At 41.4% G+C, this 22017-nt stretch overlaps 1 protein-coding gene and 1 pseudogene across 1 annotated transcript in view; one reads left to right on the top strand and one right to left on the bottom strand.

Annotated features, from left to right (window-relative positions):
• Positions 1-22017, bottom strand: part of CTNNA1 (catenin alpha 1) — a 198758-nt gene that overhangs the window by 175972 nt on the left and 769 nt on the right. The gene's annotated exons all lie outside the window — the stretch shown is intronic.
• On the top strand, positions 7954-11331 carry LOC118997197 (60S ribosomal protein L4-like; annotated as a pseudogene).

Below are 22017 nucleotides of genomic sequence, written 5' to 3'. Positions count from 1 at the left end.
CCCCACCTCTGTACCTCAATAAAAGTCTTTCTCTAATAACTTCCCATTCTCAGGGCTCTCCTAGATCCTGATTCAGACTATCTAAGAATCTTCTCCTAACAGGCCTAGTTATTTATCATCATTGTAGGGTCAACTCCCCTCTGAAACATAACTTGGAATAGCTTCCCAGACAGGATGAAGCCAAAACTCTTTCGAACAAACCTGACCCCCACACTACCCTGCCAGCCTCATCACCTACCTCCACACCATGAGACTCTTCTCCAGTGCTTGTGCATCTCATCTCTCAAAAGCATCTCATCTCTCTCACAGTCCCTGCCACGGAGCAGTGCATCTATCTCTCATGAAATCGAGCTCCTCGAGCACAGAAACAGACATGGCTTTTCTGAGCATGGTAACTTCATTTAAAACATTTTATAAGTTAAGTTACTAACTAAACTGGCTCAACTGTTTTAGGTTACACCTAGCATGTAAAAAGAAATAAGGAGACTTCCGGCCAAGATGGAGGCATAGGTACAAACACTGTGCCTCCTCATACAACCAAAATAAAAACAACAAAAATTTAGAAACAAAATTAACAATCAGAACTGACAGAAAATTGAACTGTATGGAAGTCAGACAGCCAAGGAGCTGAAATAGATACATTCATCCAGATGGGCAGGCGAGGCTAAGTTGGGTGGAGGCACAGGAAGCAGTGACACGGGGTGCAAAAGGCACCCTGGGTGCGCAAGACCCAGTGGGTGGACCCTGGGTGCCCAGGTGGTGGCTAGCAGACCCCAGGCACAGGGTAGCAACAGGCAGACCCAGTGAGGCAGCAATTGAGAAGCAGGGCACCCGAGCAAGGCAGCTGGCTGACCAGGTGGCAGTCCCACATTTGCACACAGATAACTGGGGAGCAGGACACATGGTGCAACCCAGGGCCCCAGCACTAGGAAATAAGGCCTCAAAACACTGACTGAAAATACCTGTGGGGGTTGGGGAAAGTTCACTGGATAGACTCACAGGGTCCTAGTACGAACACAAACCCACAAAGGAATTACCACCCACACAGGAATTTGCACCAGAAAGGCCCTTCACTAGGGGGAAGCAATGGAAGGGACTGAGGTCTGACAGAGAGCAGAGCAAGTGCCATTGTTCCCTCTCTGAGCCTACTCCCACATAGAGCGACACAACCCAGCCATGTGGGTTGCCCCGCCCTGGTGAACACCTAAAGCTCCTCCCCTCGTACATAACAGGCACAACAAGACAAAAAAAAATGGCCGAAAAGGAAGTACAGATCAAAGCTCCAGAAATAATACAATTAAGCAACCAAGAGATAGTCAACCTATCAGATGCACAGTTCAAAGCATCAGTGATCAGGATGCTCAAGAACTGGTTGAATTTGGTCTCAAATTAGATGAAAAAAATGAAGGCTACACCAAGTGAAATGAAGCAAAATGCACAGGGAACCAATAGTGATGGAAACAAATCTGGGACTAAAATCAATGGAGTGGACCAGAAGGAAGAAAGAAACAACCAAACAGAAAAGAATGAAGAAGCAAAAATTCAAAAAAATGAGGAGAGACCTAGGAACTGCCAGGACATCTTTAAACATTCCAACATCCGAATTATAGGGGTACCACAAGGGGAAGAAGAACAGCAACAAGTGGAAAACTTATTGAAACAAATAATAAAGGAGAACTTCCCCAATCTGGCAAAGGAAATAGACTTCCAGAAAGTCCAGGAAGCTCAGAGAGTCCCAAAGAAGTTGGACCCAAGGAGGAACACACCAAGGCACATCAGAATTACATTAGCCAAGATGAAAATGAAGGAGAGAATCCTAGAAGCAGCAAGAGATAAGGGGACAGTCACCTACAAAGGAGTTCCCATCAGACTGTCAGTGGATTTCTCAAAAGAGACCTTATAGGCAAGAAGGGGCTGGAAAGAAGTATTCCAAGTCAGGAAATGCAAGGACCTACATCCAAGATTGCTCTATCCAGCAGAGCTTTCATTTAAAATGGAAGGGCAGATAAAGCGCTTCTCAGATAAGGTCAAGTTCAAGGAATTCATCAACACCAAGCCCTTATTTTATGAAATGTTAGAGAGACTTATCTAAGAAGATAAAAATATCTATAGTAAAATGAAAGCAAACTCACAGTTATTAACAACCATACCTAAAACAAAAACAAACTAAGGAAACAACTAGAACAGGAACAGAACCACAGAAATGAAGATCACTGGGAGGGATAGCAACAGGAGAAGCGGGAGGAGGAGGGGGGGAAAGGTACAGAGAATAAGTAGCATTCATGGTAGGTAGAAAATAGACAGGGGGAGTGCAGGAATAGTATAGGAAATGTAAAAGCTAAAGAACTTAAAACACATAGACATGAACTAAAGGGGGGATTATGGGTGAGAGAGGGTATGCAGGATGGAGGGGAATGAAGGGGGGGAAATGGGACACCTATAATAGCATAATCAATAAAATATATTTTTCCAAAAAGAAAGAAAGAAGCCCTGGCTCATGTGCCTCAGTGGATTGAGTGCCAGCCTGCAAAGCAAAGAGTTGCCAGTTTGATTCCCAGTCAGGGCACATGCCTGGGTTGTAGACCAGGTCCCCAATGTGGGGCATAGGAGAGGCAAACCACACACTGATGTTTCTCCCCCTCTCGGTCTCCTTCCCTTCCCCTCTCTCTAAAAACAAATAAAGTCTTTTCAAAAATAGCAATGTCTCTTATTACAGATCAACAAAAATGGGTACAGGTTGCTATTTCTTTCCCATCAGTGGTATTACTAATGCTAATCCCATTAGTTTGTAAATCACTTGAGGTTAACAATGGTGACTGCAGTCTTAACATCTCTCCCAGCACCTGCTTTGAAATGCAGACTTACAATAAATGTATAGTATTTAACTGAATCCTTCCTACAGCAGTAGATACACCAAACTAAATACTGCCTTAGACCCTGACTCAATATAGATACCCCCCAAAATCACATCTTTCACTGGTCTTAATGACGCTAAAGAAGCTTAAATTTCTCTCAAAGGTTGCCATCTTTCATTTCCTTGGATTTCCCCCTCTTCTGGATTTTCCCCCCTTCTCTCAAACTATCAAGCTCACATCTCAGCCACTTCTCTGCAAAATGACAAATTTCTAAAGATACACTTCAAAGTCAGTCCAGAGCTTCTCTGAGAACATGATGACCAACACCCCAGGTCCAAGGAAGCAAGAAAATGACAATAGATGATTACAAAAAAAAACCTTTGCCAATTTAGAGATTCCCCAGGAATAGAAAATCTCCATAAACAGACTTCCGCCAAGATGGAGGCATAGGTGGAAACACTGTGCCTTCTCCCACAACCAAGTTTGAATAAAACAAAGGTTTGGAGAAACAAAGACACAACCAAAGGACAGAAAATTGAATTATACGGAAGTCCGACTACATCTAACCGTTCAACGGGGACGGTAAGAGGGGCGGAGCCAGCAGTGAGCGGGGTCGGGCAGGACAGGGCCCCCGACCCAGGCGCGCAGGCGGACGAGAACCAGCTGGGGTGCGGGGCAGACCGCGGGCGCATATTCGCGCACAGTGAGACAGACCACGCAGGCCCCAGGGGGCGAGGGCTGACGGCGGTGGCGCACTCGCGAGCAGTGGGACGAAACGCGTGGGCCAGGTGACGGCAGCAACTGCGGCACCGGTGAGGGCCGTGGCAGCAGGCGGCGGACAGGACGCCATAGTCCCTCTTTGACCCCGCCCCCACATACAGCGTCACAACCCAGCGACTTAGTTGCCCTTCGGCACCCGTGAGGGCCGGGGCGGCAGGCGGCAGACGGGACGCCAGAGTCCCTCTTTGGCCCCGCCCCCACATACAGCGTCACAACCCAGCGACTTAGTTTCCCTGCAATACCGGTGAGAGCCATTGTTGCTCTTTGACTCCGCCCCCACATACAACGACACAAACCAGCGATTTAGTTGCCCCGTTCTAGTGAACATTTTAGGGCTCTGATCCTGCTATGGAACAGGCAAGAACAACCCGAAAGATGGCACAAGAACTCAAAGTCCAAGAGCCAATAACTCTCAGCGACCAAGAAATTGCCAGCCTCTCAGAAGCACAATTCAGGACACTATTTATCAGGATGCTCACAGAACTGGTAGATTATAGTCACAAATTAGAGGAACAAAGTCACAAATTAGTGAAACAAAGTCACAAATTAGTGGAATATATGGCTAAACTAAATGAAAAGAAGGGAGATGCACAGGAAACCAATAGTGATGGAAAGGAAACTGGGACGCAAATCAAGGGGGTGGGCCAGAAGGAAGAACAAAACATCCCACCAGAAAGGAATGAAGAAATGAGAATTCAAAAAAATGAGGAGAGGCTTAGGAACCTCCAGGACATCTTGAAACGTTCCAACATCCGAATTATAGGGGTACCAGAAGGGGGAAAGAAACAACCACGAGTGGAAAACATATTTGAACAAATAATAAAGGAGAACTTCCCCAGTCTGGCAAAGGAAATAGACTTCCAGGAAATCCAGGAAGCTCAGAGAGTGCCAAAGAAGTTGGACCCAAGAAGGAACACACCAAGGCACATCATAATTACATTAGCCAAGACCAAAATGAAGGAGAGAATCCTAGAAGCATCAAGGGATAAGGGGACAGTCACCTACAAAGGAGTACCCATCAGACTGTCAGCGGATTTCTCAAAAGAGACCTTCCAGGCAAGAAGGGGCTGGAAAGAAGTATTCCAAGTCATGAAATCCAAAGACCTACAGCCAAGAATGCTTTATCCAGCAAAACTTTCATTTAGAATGGAAGGACAGATAAAGTGCTTCTCAGATAAGGTCAAGTTCAAGGAGTTCATTATTACCAAGCCCTTATTATATGAAATGCTAAAGGGACTTATTTAAGAAAAAGAAGATGAAAAATATTAACAGTGAAAGGACAGCAAACACACAGCTATTAACAACCACACCTAAAACAAAAGCAAACCAAGTGGACAGCTAGATCAGGAGTGGAACCATAGAAATGAAGAACACATGGAGGGTTAGAAACAGGGGAGTGGGAGGGGGAGAAGGGGGGAGAAGGCACAGAAAACAGCATAGATGGTAGGTAGAAAATAGATAGGGGGGAGGGTGAGAATAGTGGGGGAAATATAGAATCCAAAGAACTTGAGACACGTGGTTATAAACTAAGGGGGGGCAGAATGGTGGGGGAGGGAGGGTGCGGGTGGAAGGGATTGAAGGGGGGAATAGAACAACTGTAATGGTATAATCAATAAAATATATTTAAAAAAATAAATTTAAATAAATAAATAAAAGCATCATAAAAAAAAGAAATTTAGAGAATTAAATAAAATAATGAAAACTCTTAAAAAAAAAAAAAGAAAATCTCCATAAACACTGATTCATCAGTGACAGTAACTTACCCTTTCGGCTTCTCCCTTATTCACTGAACTATCATTTTTCACAAACCATGATTAACAGCCTGGATTAATACTCAAATATTTAACATTATGAAATATTCAATATACAATGAGAGAATAGTAACAATGCATCTTTGCTTGGAAAGAAAGCAGGTATTGGAGCTACACAGGGCAAATGGACTATTAACAAAGACTCCTATTCTTCATGTCACTAGAAATGCATTTTCTGAGTTATGACAGCACTTTCAGTTTCAAGAACACTCTGCAGTCCAACCTGGTTAATAAACCGGTACAAGATTATGTAAATTGATCATTAACCAGGCTTCTAACTCACACCTTCAATTCCTAATGTCAAATACTAGCAAAATAAAATAAACCATGGCAATAAGACATTTTCAAAATACAATGATGATCTATTTATATATTACAGTATTTAATTAAAATCTCAGAACAAGAAAATGAGGGAAATCCACAGCTCAATGTAATTCAATGGAATAGCCAAAACAATCCAGGAGAGAATTAAGTTCTTAAATTATCAACTAAGGAATAAGACTAGTTAGCCCTAATCAGGTAGCTCAGTTGGTTACACCATCATCCTAATAAAGTCAAGGTTACAGGTTCAATCCCCAGTCAGGGCACATACAAGAATCAACCAATGAGCCCTGGCTGGTGTAGCTCAGTGGATTGAGTGCGGGACTGTGAACCAGAGGATCACAGTTCGATTCCCAGTCAGGGCACATGCCTGGGATGCAGGCCAGTTCCCGGCAGGGGACCCATGAGAGGCAGCCATACACTGATGTTTCTCTCCCTCTCTCCTTCCCTTCCCCTCTAAAGATAAATAAATAAAATCTTAAAAAAGAAAAAAGGAATCAACCAATGAATACATAAATAAGTGAAACAACAAACTGATGTTTCTCTCTCCCTTCTTCTCTCTCTCTCAGGTCAATCAATAAACTTTTAGAAAAAGAGAATAAGACTAGTTATTTAATACTAAGATTAAATTGCAATAAATTATTAATTACAAAATTTTAATATAAATGGTAAGTTTTTTATCTGTAAAGCCCTCTGAGTCTTTTAAAAAATCTCACAGATAAAATTATAATAACTTCCATGATATAATTCCCTCTCTTATTTTATTATAATGGGAACATGGAACAGATGACAAGAAATTTTAAAAATCAAATCATACTACCCATATAATAACTGTCCCAAATGTTCAAATCTTTGTTAAAATATTTAGAATAACACTTGAAGTTGCCTTTTGAACTGTATTTACATTATATGCATTACTCCAAACTTGCAGCCAGTGAAAAAGCACAAATTAAATAACAATCAAAGAATGGGGTTGATAGATGACAGTTCATCAACGAGTAAATAAAAATGCATGCTAATTTCAAGCTCCATTAGAAATGAAGTTGGGGCATGCTTGAACATGGAGAAGAAAATATTTGACAGTTTTAAAAAATAAAGAAGAAAATAATGAACATTTAGAGGCCCAAACAGAGAAAGGGCAATGTTGAACTTTTATTTTGAAACATGGTATTTCTGCACACTTTGAACTTTCAATAATGGACAAATTTAGTATAGTGCTCTTAAAGTGAGCAAATGGCATGACACAGAGCAAGTCAGGCCAGACTGTCCACTTCCCCACAATTTCTGGCCCACTCAACTGACACCCACATCACTGGGGCACTAAGCAGACCACCAAGCTGCACAAGCAACATTTTCTAGGTCTGGAAGCAAGCACACCAGCACCTGGGCAAATTTTCAGAACTGTTCTCTGAGACTCTCCCAGATGCCTGATGTGTTGAACTTCTTGAGAAAACAGAAGGTACTAATAAGACTTAAACCCTCCAAAGTGTACTGTATAACCAAAATTCCCCTAAGTCTTCTTAAGGTGTGTTTCAGTCACTCATGAGGAAAAAATATTTGGGCTAGGAAAGCAGAAAGGATAACTGATTCCACATTTTTCACTATTCCCTTATTTTATATGTAGAAAGTAGTAAAATACACATCTTGAATGAATTTAATTTTAACCTGTTCACTTTTTTCACTTTTTACATGCAGCAAAATTCACTCTGGTATACTAGTCTATGACATTTGACAAACTCAAACAGTTACGTAATCACCTCCACAATCAAAATATAAAAAAGTTAAACCACAAAATTTAAATGCACAAAACATTATTAGCTTCAAACGCTAGTTTGGCACCAACTTACCATAAAGCTACATACTCAAAGCAGTGTGGTACTTGGGTAGAGAAAAAAAGACAAACGCAATAGAATAGAACCAAAATTTGCAACACAATATAGAGTCAAATAACTTTTGACAAGGGTGTCAAGATTACTCAATGAGGAAAGGACAGACTTTTTAACAATGGTGTTGAGAAGATGGTAAATCCACATGCAAAAGGATGAAGTTGGACCATTACCTAAGAACATATACCAAAACTAACTCAAAATGAATCAAAGACCTAAATGTATGCACTAAAACAAAACTTAGACAATAACATAGGGCAAAATGTTCATGACAATAAATTTGGCAATGATTTCTCTGGTATGACTCCAAAGGAAAACCGAGGTAGGAGCCAAAAAAAAGAAGGTAAGTTGAACTTTATCAAAATAAAAACGTTTGATAACTTCCAGTCAAGATGAAGGCATAAGTAAATATGGCTTGCCTTTTCACACAACCATAGCAAAAATTACAATTAAACTACCAAACAACTCGCACCAATAATCATCAGAAAATTGAGCTGTATGAAGTCTGACAACCATGGAATTAAAAAAGTCACTTTCATCCAAACAGATAGGAGGAATGGAAACATGGAACAGGTAGTCCCACACCCACACTGTGGTAGATAAAAATTGGGAGGGATACCTCAGAAGTAAGGGATCTCAGCCCCACACCAGACCACTCGGCTCAGGGCTCCAGTGCCAGGAAAATAAGTCCCCATAATTTCTGGCTATAATACCAGTGGAGGTTGGGGCAGCAGAAGAAACTGCAGATTCTCAGGCATCTCCCCTAAAGGGCCCACAGCAGACTCACAGCTTAGACTCTCTCGCTCTGGGCTCCAGCACCAGGGCAGCAGCTGGAAGGACACCAGTGGCATATGGGGAGAAATAAAGTGTTTGGCATCAGGACAAGTGCCAGGGGACAGCTTCCTCTCAGACCAAACTCCAGAGGCCTGGCAGCAGCCACTGTCCCTTTTCTATGCCCTCTCCCACACAGACACCATATCTGAGACCCCATCAACCTAGGGTTCATATGAGTTGCCCCACCCTGGTGATTACCTAAGGCTCCACCTCATCCAACTTATGGGTATGTTTTTTCTACATTAGGCCATGTTACTAAGACAGGGAGTCAAATCAGCTCTACTTAACACATAGAAAAAAGCACAGGGAGGCTGCCAAAATTAGGAGTCAAAGAAATATGGACCCAATGAGAACAGATAAAACTCCAGAAGAAGAACTAAACAAAATAGAGATAAGCAATCTATGAGATGCAGAATTCAAAATACCAGTTATTAGGATGCTCAAAGAACTCATTGGGTACTTCAATAGCATAAAAAAGACCCAGGCAGAAATGAAGGTTACACTAAGTAAAATAAAGAAAAATTTTTAGGGAATCATCAATGGAGTTGATGAAGCTAAGAATTAAATCAATGATTTGGAACATAAGGAAGAAAAAAACATTCAATCCACAGAAAGAAGAAAAAAGAATCCAAAAACAGAGGATAGTGTAAGCAACCTTTGGGACAACTACAAACATACTAATATTTGCATCATAGGGGTACCAAAAGGAGAAGAGAAAGAGCAAGAAATTGAAAACTTATTTGAAAAAATAATGAGAGAAAACTTTCCTAATCTGGTGAAGGAAATAGACACATAAGTCCAGGAAGCACAGAGTACCAAACAAGTTGGACCCAAAGAGGACCGCACCAAGACACATCATAATTAAAATGACAAAGGCTAACGATAAAGAGAATCTTAAAAGCAGCAAAAGAAAAGCAGATAGTTACATATAAAGGAGTTCCAATAAGACTGTCAGCTGATTTCTCAAAAGAAACTTTGCAGGTTAGAAGGGACTGGCAAGAAGTATTCAAAGTGATGTAAAGCAAGGACCTACAACCTAGATTACTCTGTTCAGCAAAGCCATCATTTAGAATCCAAAGACAGATAAAGTGCTTCCCAGAGAAGGTAAAGCTTTGGGGAGTTCATCAACACCAAGCCACTACTGTATGAAATGTCAAAGGGACTTAAGAAAAAGAACAAAACTATGAGCATTAAAAAAGTATCAACAACTGAATCTAAGAAATTCTAAAAATTGAATCTAAAGAATACAAACAAGTGAGCAAACAAGCAGAACAGAAACATAATCATAGGTATGGAGATCATTTGGAAGGTTATCAGCTGGGAGGGAGAAGGACCAGAATGGGGGAAAAGGTGTGTAATTAAAAAGTACAAATTGGGACATCTGGCCAAGATGGAGGCATAGGTAGAACACTGCCACATTGCACAACCAAAAGAAAAACAACAATAAATTTTAAAAGAAAAAACAGCCACAAATGCCAGAATATTAAACTGTATGGAAGTCCAACCACCAAGGATTTAAGAAGAAACATTCAGCCAGACTGGCAGGAGGGGTAGAGACCCGCAGCCAGGGTGGAAAGGACACATGGCAAGGCAGTGGTAGCCAGAGGACCCAGCGGGTAAGGCATGGTTGGCAGACACAGCAGTCCCACATTCACATGCAGATAAACCAGGGGAAACAACTGGGAAATGAGACAGACAGTGCAACCCAGGGTTCCAGCACAGGGAAATAAAGCTTCACAACCTCTGACTATAAAAGCCTGTGGAAGTTGTGGCAGAAGGAGAAACTCCCGGCCTCACCGGACAGCTTGTTGGAGAGACCCACTCACCCAGGGATCAGCACCAGAAGGGCCCAATTTGCTTGTGGGTATCAAGGGAAATGACTGAAAGCCTCGAGCAAGCAGCACTGTTCCCTCTAGGACCCCTCCTCCAGGAAGTTCCCCAACTTCCTTTGGTGGTTGAAGGCTACAAGAAAACCAAAGAGGCTGTTTTGCATCTTAAGAAACTTAAGGCCTGGTCTATGGTCATACCACCCTGAACATACCTGATCTTGTCTGATGTTGGAAGCTAAGCAGGGTAGGGCCTGGTTAGTACTTGGAAGGGAGAAACTTAAGGCCTGGAACCCTATCAGGAGGCCTATGTCTCTCAGCAAATGACAACTAGCAAGGGCAAAATGAGAAATCATCATTATCCCAAGGGACCTTCCATCATCTATAATGAGAGCAACATGATCAAGGTCTTCAGAAACATCCCTGGAATTATGGTGCTTAATGTAAGCAAAGTGAACACGTTGAAACCTGCTCCTGGTGGGCATGTGGGCCACTTCTGCATTTGGACTAAAAGTGCTTTCCGCAAGTTAGATGAACTATATCATACGACACCTGGCATTAAGTTGCCTCCCTCAACAGTAACTATAACCTTCCCATGTATAAGATGCTCAATACAAACCTTAGCAGAATCTTGAAAAGCCCAGAGATCCGAAAAGCCCTCCAAGATCCACACAAGATTCATCACATAGTCCTGAGGAAGAATCCACTGAAAAACCTGAAAATCATGTTGAAGTTAAACCCTTATGCAAAGACCATGCGCAGGCACACATTCTTTGCCAGGTCAAGGTCAGGAACCACAGCCTCTGGAGAGAGAAAGCAACAGCGCTAGAAGCCAAACCAAATAAGACGGGGGTTCCAGGAAAGAAGCCTGTGGTTGAGAAGAAAAGAGAGAGGACTGTTGGCCTTAGGAAACAGAAGAAGCCTTTGGTTCAAATAAAGGCTGCAGCTACCAAGAAACCAGCATAAGAAGCCTGCAGAAAAGAAACCCATCACAGAAGAATAGAAGCCTGCTGCATAAACTTAAATTTGTTTATTCCATAAAGGTTAAATCACTTTGCACAGCTAATTTTGAGCAAAAATCTGATCAAAGGCAAAAAATGCTATGTTAGCACTGTTCTATTACATATTTCATCAATTTTAAAGTATAGGCATTTAATATTCTTAAGTTTTTAAAATCTGGATATATCTTACAATTGATGGCATTTCCTAGTTTATTGGGAGTATTTCTTTTTCCTTAGTGGTGCATTAATAACTGATGTTACTAATAGGGGAAATGTTCAAGTTATAACCAATGGACATAAGATTATAAAATAACATATAAGGTAAAATCTGGTTTTTACACAAGTTATATATAATCAATATACATGCCTAGAAAAGAACATTAGAAGATATACACCAAAATGTTAACAATATTTATAAATAATATAAGTGAACTTTACCCCCCCAAAAAAAAACTTTAATAAACTGGATATAAAGCCATGCCTTCACCACCATCTCAACCTGGCACAATCCTACATATAGCCCAAGTAATTTGGTATTTATTAAATAGTATCTGCCATGGGTTTAGAAATAAGTCAGGTATCACAGGAGACAGGAAGATACAAAAGACTGTAATTGCCTTAAAGCTCAGCATCTGGCAAAAGAATTTATAGTCTAGAAGAGTCTTAAGAAAGGTAAATCAGCAACTTAATGTTATTTAAATACTAAACTAGTTCATTGGTTTTATCTGTAAGACAACCTACTTCATATGGATAAAAACTTGTCCAACACTCCATAACTGAAAGAATAAATCAGCATTTCATCACATTAGAAGCTAAAATAAATATCCTTTGTAAATAATTTTATCCATTACACAGATGACAAAGTTCAAACTCTCAAGCTGGAACTCACAAGATTAAAAACTCCAAAAAGCACATTATCGCCATTTATCCGATAATAGACATATAATCAGTGACAAAATAGCAATAGCAGAAGACATCCTACTACATAATACTTTATTGTTTATTATGACTTGTTAAGAATTCCATTTTTTTTTTCAAAATTCTCTCCCCCAGATCTTCCTTGCTTACCACATACTGGAGGGTAAAGTGGTCATTACAAAGGAATCTGGGAATCTAGTTCCTGCCCTCGAGACATTCACAGTTCAGCTGGGGAGCTGGGGGGGACATGGAATATGAAAAAGGCTCCATGACGTTGAATATGGTCATGACTTCTAAGATGGCACCAAAAGCACGGGGAACAAAAGAATAAACAGATAAACTGGACTGGATTAAAATTTAAAACTTTTGTGCATCAAAGGACATTATTAACAGAGTGCAAAGGCAATCTATAAAAAGGGAAAAGGTATTTTTGCAAATGATATATGATAAGGGATTAATATCCAGGATATTTTAAAAACCTTTACAACTCAACAACAAAAAAAATTATCTTTTTGATTCAACAGACGTTATGAACAGGGTAAAAAGACAACCCATAAAACAAGAGAAAGCATTTGCAAACCATGTATCTAATAAGGCACACGTGGCAAACACAAGGCCCAGCACCTTGTTTCTAGCCAGTGGCTGTGCTGAGCTCTCACTTAACTGTTAAGGAGCAGTTACATTTATTCAGCCCTTTGAAGGCAACTGCGAGGCTGATGTGGAGCCCTAGTGAAAATAAGTTTGACACCCCTGTAAGACCATGCGCTAATAAGGGATTAATATCCAGACGCTATAACAATCCAACAACAACAACAAAAAACTGACTAAAACAGGCAAAGGACTTGAGGAGAGATTTCTTCAAAGAAAATATACATATGGCCAATAATCAAATTAAAAGACGCTCAACATCACTTAATCATTAAGGGCAAATCGAAACTGAAATGATCACCTCACATCCATCAGGATGGCTATTATTAGAACTTCCAGCCATGATGGAGGCAGAGGTGGAAACACTGTACCTAGCTGCACAACCAAATTTAAGGAAAACAAAGATTTAGAAACAAAAACAAAACAAAACCAATACAGACAGAAAACTGAACTGTACTGAAGTCCGACAAGAACGAACCATTCATCCAGATCGATAAGAGGGGTGAAGTCTGCAGTTGGCAGAGAGGGGTCACATCAGAAAAAAGCTGTGGCTGCCGGACCAACCCAGGCATGCAGGCGGCAGTTGGCAGATCCCAGGCGTGAGGTGGCAGCGGGCAGGCCCAGTGAGGGCACAAGGTGGCTGACCATGGTCACATATTCACACGCACATAAACCAGGTTAAAAAACGAACAGTGAGACAGACTGCACAACCCAGGGCCCCAGCGACGAGAAATAAAGCCTGAAAGCACCGACTGAAAAAACTTTCGGGAGTTGAGGTGCCAGGAGAAGCTCCCAGGCTCACAGGAGAGTTCGCCGGAGAAACCCACAGGGTTCTAGAACGTACACAAGCCCACCCACCCGGGAACCAGCACCAGAAGGGCCCAATGTGCTTGTGGGGAGGGGCAGAGGGGACCAAAATCCAGGAGAGCAGAAAAAACACCACAGCTTCCTTTAACCCTGTCCCCAGTCACAACCCAGCAAGTGGGATGACCTACCCTGGTGAACACCTAAGCTTCCGCCCCTCACACGCAACAGGCACGAACAGACCAAAACATTATGGCTCAAGCAGAAGAACAGCTCAAAGTCCCACAGCCAATACTTCTAAGCAACCAAGAAATAGCCAACCTATCAGATGCACAGTTCAAAACACTGCTGATCAGGATGCCCACAGAACTGGTTGATTTTAGTCACAAATTAGAGGAACATCTGAAGGCTAAACTAAGTGAAATGAAGCAAAATGCACAGGGAACCAATAGTGATGGAAACAAATCTGGGACTAAAATCAATGGAGTGGACCAGAAGGAAGAAAGAAGCAACCAAACAGAAAAGAATGAAGAAGCAAAAATTCAAAAAAATGAGGAGAGACCTAGGAACTGCCAGGACATCTTTAAACGTTCCAACATCCGAATTATAGGGGTACCAGAAGGGGAAGAGGAAGAGCAACAAGTGGAAAACTTATTGGAACAAATAACAAAGGAGAACTTCCCCAATCTGGCAAAGGAAATAAGACTTCCAGAAAGTCCAGGAAGCTCAGAGTCCCAAAGAAGTTGGACCCAAGGAGGAACACACCAAGGCACATCAGAATTACATTAGCCAAGGTGAAAATGAAGGAGAGAGTCCTAGAAGCAGCGAGAGATAAGGGCACAGTCACCTACAAAGGAGTTCCCATCAGACTGCCAGGTGATTTCTCCAAAGAGAACTTACAGGCAAGAAGGGGCTGGAAAGAAGTATTCCAAGTCAGGAAATGCAAGGACCTACATCCAAGATTGCTCTATCCAGCAGAGCTTTCATTTAGAATGGAAGGACAGATAAAGCACTTCCCAGATTAAGTCAAGTTCAAGAAATTCATCATCACTAAACCCTATTATATGAAATGTTAAAGAGACTTACCTAAGAAAAAGAAGATAAAAAATATGAACAGTGAAAGGACAGCAAACTCACAGTTATTAACAACCACACCTAAAACAAGAGCAAACTAAGCGGACATCTAGATCAGCAGCAGAACCATAGAGATGGAGATCACATGGAGGGTTAGCAACAGGGGAGTAGGAGGAGGAGAAGGGGGGAGAAGGTACAGAGAATAAGTAGCATAGATGGTAGGTAGAAAATAGACAGGGGAGAGGGCAAGAATAGTAGGGGAAATGTAGAAGCTAAAGAACTTGTGATACATGGACATGAACTAAAGGGGGAGAATGGGGGGTGTGCACGGTGGAGGGGAATGAAGGGGGGAAATGGGACAACTGTAATGGTATAATCAATAAAATACATATATATTTTTTAAAGATTTTATTTATCTTTAGAGGGGAAGGGAAGGAGGGAGAGAAATACCAATGTATGGCTGCCTCTTGTGCGTCCCCTTCTAGGAACTGGCCTGCAGCCCAGGCATGTGTCCTGACTGGGAATCGAACCTCGGTTGTTTGGTTCACAGGCCCACACTCAACCACTGATCTACACCAGCCAGGGCAATAAAATATATATTTTTTTAAAGGATGGCTATTATTAAAAATAAGTGTTGGTGAGCATGTGGAGAAATTAGAAATTAGAATTCTTATGTATTTGTGATAAAAAACATAAAGTGGCACAGCTATTGTGGAAAATAGTATGGCAGTTCCTCAGAAATATAAGCATAAAATTATGATATAACCCAGAAATTCCACTTCTGGGACTCTACCCAAAAGAATTAAAAGCAGGAACACACACACACATTTGTACAACCATGTTCACAGCAACATTCACAACTGCCAAAAAGGGAAAGCAACCCAAGTGTCCATCAACAGATAAATAATGGAATGTTATTCAGCCTTAAAAAGAAACTGACACACGCTACAACATGAGAACCTTGAAGAAATTATGTTAAGTAAAACAAACTAGCCATAAAAGAACAAATTAGCAATGGCAGAAGACACCCTACCACATAATTCTTGTTTATTGTACTTATTACTACCTAGAGTAGTCAAATTGTTTGTTGTTTATTCCATTTATATGAAGTGCCTACAGCAGTCAAATTCAAAGAGGGAAAAAGTACAATCATGGTTGCCAGGGGGCTGGAGGAAAAGAAGTGGAAGTTACTGTTTAACGAATATGGAGCTTCAGTTGGGAAAATGAAAAAAGTCCTGGATATGGATGGTGGTGATGGTTGTACAATGTGAATGCACTTAATTATACTGAAGTATATATGTAAAAGGTTTAAAATAGGAAATTATATATATATTTTGGCACCAAAAAAAAACAGGATATGTGAGTGAGAATGTCATAATCAGGCCCAAATTTTAGAATTTCAGACAAATTAAAAACTTTCAGCAATGATGACCAATGCCTCAATGGAAAAAAAATGTTAATCATCCTTCAGAGATGGATAGCATTTGTGTCAAAGGATGGAGCATCCCAGTATAAATGCTTGGCAAATGCAAAAGACATGCAGCAACAATTAATAGTAGAAAGTAGGCTAAAAAGTAATTTTTTACTTTTTTAAAGGCCAGAATTTAGAAGACCTTAAATTCCAATGCCAAACTAAGAGTCTAATGCGTGCAGCAAAAGATAGCAGTAAGTTTCACAAATGAGAGTTCTGCTTACATGTAAAAGACTGAAAGATGGAGAAGACAGGAAGAAATTCAACTAACTTTGTTGAACACTTATTGAACAACCTTAATGTCTTAGATTAAAAACTGAAGGGAACGTAGAGGTTGATAGTAACTGCAAAGGAACAAAATGGGATTCCTGGAATACATGTAATTTTCTATTTCTTGATCTGGATGGTGGATATGAGTGGTATTCAGACAAATAATTTATTAAGCAGCTACTCATGATTTGAGTACTTTTCTACATGTATGTTAGTTATACTTTTATGTGTGTTTTACTTTAATGTTTAAAAATTTTATCAAAAACAAAGTCCTACCCTGGCTGGTGTAGCTCAGTGGATTGAGCACAGGCCTGCGAACCAGAGTATAGCGGTTCGATTCCCAGTCAGGGCACATGCCTAGGTTGCAGGCCAGTTCCCAGCAGGGGAAACACAAGAGAACCATACATTGATATTTCTCTCCCTCTCTCCTTCCCTTCCTCTCTAAAGATAAATAAATAAAATCTTTAAAAAGATACATTTATTTATTTATTTATTTATTTATAAAAGATGCAACCACAGAAGTTGCACAAGGTACCCAAGAAGCCCTGACAGCCAAGAGAAAATCCTGAGTCGGTGACGTTTAAAGTGGGTTTTTAAAAATACATGAGTTTGTCAGATAGATGAGGGAGAGAAAAGGGTGCTCTAGACAAAGAAATGGGGGGAAATGGAACAATTTACCCAGAGAACAAGAAGTTTCATAGTTTAAAGATAAGAAGATAATCTAAACTAAGCAAAAGCACAAAGATTTCATTGATGATTAGATCTGGGTAGAAAGGAAGAAGAATGAATCAGAGATAATTCTCAACCTGACCAAAACAGCAATTTGGTATTCAAGATCCTCCATAATCTGTATCCTCATCTGCCACAGTTCCACCCAAAAGCCAGACTCCAGACAGAAAAGACTCTTTCCTCCTCCCCTCAACAAAGCACCTAATTTGCCCTTCATATGGGGTACAGTGCCAAAGACTAAGGCTATACATCCCTGTCTTCACAAAGCTGACAGGCTCACGTTGTAGCACAAAAAGCAAACCAAACATCAATAATAGCACAGTATAAAGGTGTACCCCATCCAGCAAGAAGAGGTTTGCTATCAAAAAGTAAAGTGCTGGACTTCCGCCAAGATGGAGGCATAGGTGGAAACACTGTGCCTTCTCCCACAACCAAGTTTGACTACAACAAAAGTTTTGGAGAACTAGAACACACCCAAAGACCAGAACACGGAATTATACGGAAGTCCGACAGCTACGAACAGTTCAACGGGACGGTAAGAGAGGGGGAACCAGCAGCGGAGCTGAGTTGGGGAGGACAGATCCCCCGACCTAGGCGCTAGGCGCACGGGCAGCCCAAAGCCAGTCGGGGTGCAGGGCAAACTGACCAAGGTCGCACATTCGCGCACAGTGAGACGGACCACGCAGGCCCCAGGGGACGAACCCAGTGGTGGAGGGCTGACAGCGGTGGCACAGTCGAGTGCAGTGAAACGAAAAGCGTGGGCCTGGAGACAGTGGTGGCTGTGGTGCCGGTGGGGGTCGCGGCAGCGGGCGGCAGAGGGAAGCCACTGTACCTCTTTGACCCCGCCCCCACATACAACGTCACAACCCAGCGACTGAGTTGCCCTGCTCTGGTGAAAACCTAGGGCTCCAATCCTGCTACTTAGCAGGCACGAACAGCCCAAAAGATGGCGCAAGAGGAACTCAAAGTCCCAGAGCCAATAGCTCTAAGCGACCAACAGATTGCCAGCCTCTCAGAAGCCCAATTTAAGACACTATTTATCAGGATGCTCAGAGAATTGGTAGAGTATAGTCACAAATTAGAGGAACATATGAAGGCTAAACTAATTGAAATGAAGGGAGATGTCCAGGAAACCAATAGCGATGGAAAAGAAACTGGGACTCAAATCAATGGAATGGACCAGAAGGAAGAACAAAACATCCAACCAGAAGGAATGAAGAAATGAGAATTCAAAACAATGAGGAGAGGCTTAGGAACCTCCAGGACATCTTTAAACGTTCCAACATCTGGATTATAGGGGTACCAGAAGGGGGAAAGAAACAGCCACAAGTGGAAAACTTATTTGAACAAATAATAAAGGAGAACTTCCCCAGTCTGGCAAAGGAAATGGACTTCCAGGAAATCCAGGAAGCTCAGAGAGTCCCAAAGAAGTTGGACCCAAGAAGGAACACACCAAGGCACATCATCATTACATTAGCCAAGGAGAGAATCCTAGAAGCAGCAAGGGATAAGGGGACAGTCACCTACAAAGGAATACCCATCAGACTGTCAGCTGATTTCTCAAAAGAAACCTTACAGGCAAGAAGGAGCTGGAAAGAAGTATTTCAAGTCATGAAATCCAAAGACCTACATCCAAGATTGCTTTATCCAGCAAAACTTTCATTTAGAATGGAAGGACAGATAAAGTGCTTCTCAGATAAGGTCAAGTTCAAGGAATTCATCATCACCAAGCCCTTATTATATGAAATGCTAACAGGACTTATATAAGGAAAAGATGATGAATAATATTAACAGTGAAAGGACAGCAAACACACAGGTATTAACAACCACTCCTAAAACAAAAGCAAACCAAGAGGACAGCTAGATCAGGAGTGGAACCATAGAAATGAAGAACGCATGGAGGGTTAGAAACAGAGGGGTGGAAGGGGGAGAAGGGGGGAGAAGGCACAGAAAATAGCATAGATGGTAGGTAGAAAATAGATAGGGGGGAGGGGGAGAATAGTGGGGGAAATAAAGAATCTAAAGAACTTGAGACACGTGGTTATAAACTAAGGGGGGGAGAATGGTGGCGGAGGGAGTGTGCGGGTGGAGGGGAATGAAGGGGGGAATAGAACAACTGTAATGGTATAATCAATAAAATATATTTAAAAAAAAGTAAAGTGCTAATCTGAGTCCCAAGGTAAGAGCAATACATGAAAGAGATGGTATACATACAAATGGGGCAGGGGCTATATTCCTGCTGAGTCCATCAGTGAGGAATCAAGTTACAGATAAACCTAGGCTCCTACAGCCAATCCACATTTAAGCACCACCCCCCACCCCCCCACCCCCATCTCATTTCTCCAAAACCAGATGCTTCATCCCCAACACATTCAGTCCATCTTCCTAGCTCAACTGCCAACTTCTACTCATACACAAATACAAGCCCTACAAACACTAGCAAAGTGATCTTTTTTAAAATATTTTATTTATTTATATATTTTTTAGAGAGAGGGGATGGGAAGGAGATAGCAAGGGAGAGAAACATCAATGTGTGGTTGCCTCTCCTGTGTCCCCCACTGGGGACCTGGCCTGCAACCCAGGCATGTGCCCTGACTGGGAATCGAACCAGCAACCCTTTGCTTCACAGGCCCGTGCTCAATCCACTGAGCTACACCAGACAGGGCACAAAGTGATCTTCTTAAAGAGGAAATTAGATCATGAAAACTCCCTACAATGGCCTTTTAGAGATCTTAGAATAAAATCCAAACATGTGACATGGCATTTCCTGACGAACTCATGTGAAGCCTCACCCACCCAAAAAGTATTCAAGCTACACAAGACTTCTCTTAGGCCTCTAAACACATGGAGTTCTTTCCCATCTCAGGACTTTTACAGAGCAGAGGCCCCTGTTCTCTCTATTCAAATATTCAGTAGCACACATACCACCACCCCAACAACCAGATCTGTCTGTCAGGTCTTACACTATTGTTATTTTCTCTAAGAAATTCCAGGGCCCTGCCAGTTATTGCTGATCACCACCTCTTGTTTAGATCTCCAGAAGAAAGAGTTGTCTCATTATGGGCATGTTCAGTTTGAGAAGCACCTGGGACACCCAACAGCTCTCAAGACCTGCACTCAAAATAGAAGGTTGGACTTTAGCACACAAGTTTGGTGACATGAAGACAGCTCTGAGAAGTGATCCTCAACTTGAATGAAGCAGCCACCCCTGATCTCTAAGTGAGGGTAATGCCACATCAATGGTGTGAAGGACTGAAGATATACTGAATAGAATTTTGGCTATGAGCAGACCGGGGTGACGGGGTGGGGAGAGAACAAGAGGCAAGAGCCAAAAGAATAAAGAAAACCAGGAGAGAGTTATATCACAAATTCCCATGCAGTTCTATGATTCCTCCTTTGACAAAATCCTACTTTTTCATCCAGTTCAAATGCCACCACCCACCCACCCCCTCCAAGCCTTTCTGGCCTTATCCAAACAAAAGAAGCCCCCTCTCCATGCCTCTATAAGTTTTCTCTTATCATTAGCATTGGGTCAGCCAAAAAGTCTGTTTGTTTTTTTCTGTAAAAGACCCATTTTCATTTTCACCAATAACTTTACTGATTTGGATATTTTGAGTATGTTGCCTCCCTCCTGCTATTGGCTTCTAGTGGGTGGAGGCCAGAGGTGCTGCTCAACATCTTCCAATGCGTAAGACAGACCCACAGCAAAGAATTATTTGAGCAAAATGTCAACAGTACAAGAAACTTTGCAAACCACTTTTGACACGTTCAGTCAGTCAGAGCACCTCCATACACTGCACAAATCTTTTGTTTTGCATTTCAGTTGCATTTTTACCATAATAAACAAAATAATAAAGCATAATATGCCAAAAATGTTACATATTTTCTTTCATATTCAATATTAAAAATGGCTACACAAAAATTCACCAATTTTTATTTTTTTAAATGCACACGGATATAATAGCTGTCACAATACGATCTAACAAAACATCTTCATATTTCAAATGAAGTTAAAAGTACTACTAGAGCCATCCTATGAAAAAAACTAAATGGACTTTTTGGCCAACCCAATGTTATATAAGATTAGACCCACAGACAAGTAACTCATCAGTACTGTTTATGACACTTAAAACAATCTGCCTCCCTTGTACTAAACACACCTGGATGTGTGCCTTCCCTACTACACAGTGAGCTCTCACGGGTAGAGGCCGTACCTTAGTCAACTGTGAATCCTGAAGAACATGGGCAAAGAAATTATTTTTTAACTTAATAAAAATCAAGAGCAATAAATAAGTGAGCAGAGATCATGGATAATTTCTCTGCTCCTTCCTCTTGTAAAACAAATAACACATCCTAATTAATTCGATTTACAAACTTGTTTCTTAAAGTAACACACCTGTACAGTCTTTTTAAAAAATCACTTCTAAACAAAATATCCGAAATTCGTATCCTGTTGCAACAATACGGTGTAATCACTTCCTTCAACATAAATATGAAATACCCTTAATTTAGTTGGAGACGTAATGTACTTTTTCTTAATTGTGAATTCTGTACAAAACAAACATAAAAATGTTACAAAGGAGGACAACAGAGGGTGTCAGTCCTGGAGCTGAGCCAACTGCCGCCTGCATTATTGGGAAGCCATTCCTGCCAGGCCAAGGTTAGGCATTCTAGTCAACATTTTTTCCAACAAGTGCTTCACTACACGCACACTCTTTTAAAAGTCAACAAGAAAAGACCCTAACGCCACTCAGAACTACGGCTGATCCGAGTTAAGAGCTTCCAATTA

The sequence above is a fragment of the Sturnira hondurensis genome, unplaced genomic scaffold (genome assembly GCF_014824575.4).
Source record: "Sturnira hondurensis isolate 20B ecotype Veracruz unplaced genomic scaffold, ASM1482457v3 Scaffold0001120, whole genome shotgun sequence".
NCBI lineage: Eukaryota > Metazoa > Chordata > Mammalia > Chiroptera > Phyllostomidae > Sturnira > Sturnira hondurensis.
This window is presented reverse-complemented; position numbering and strand designations above follow the sequence as displayed.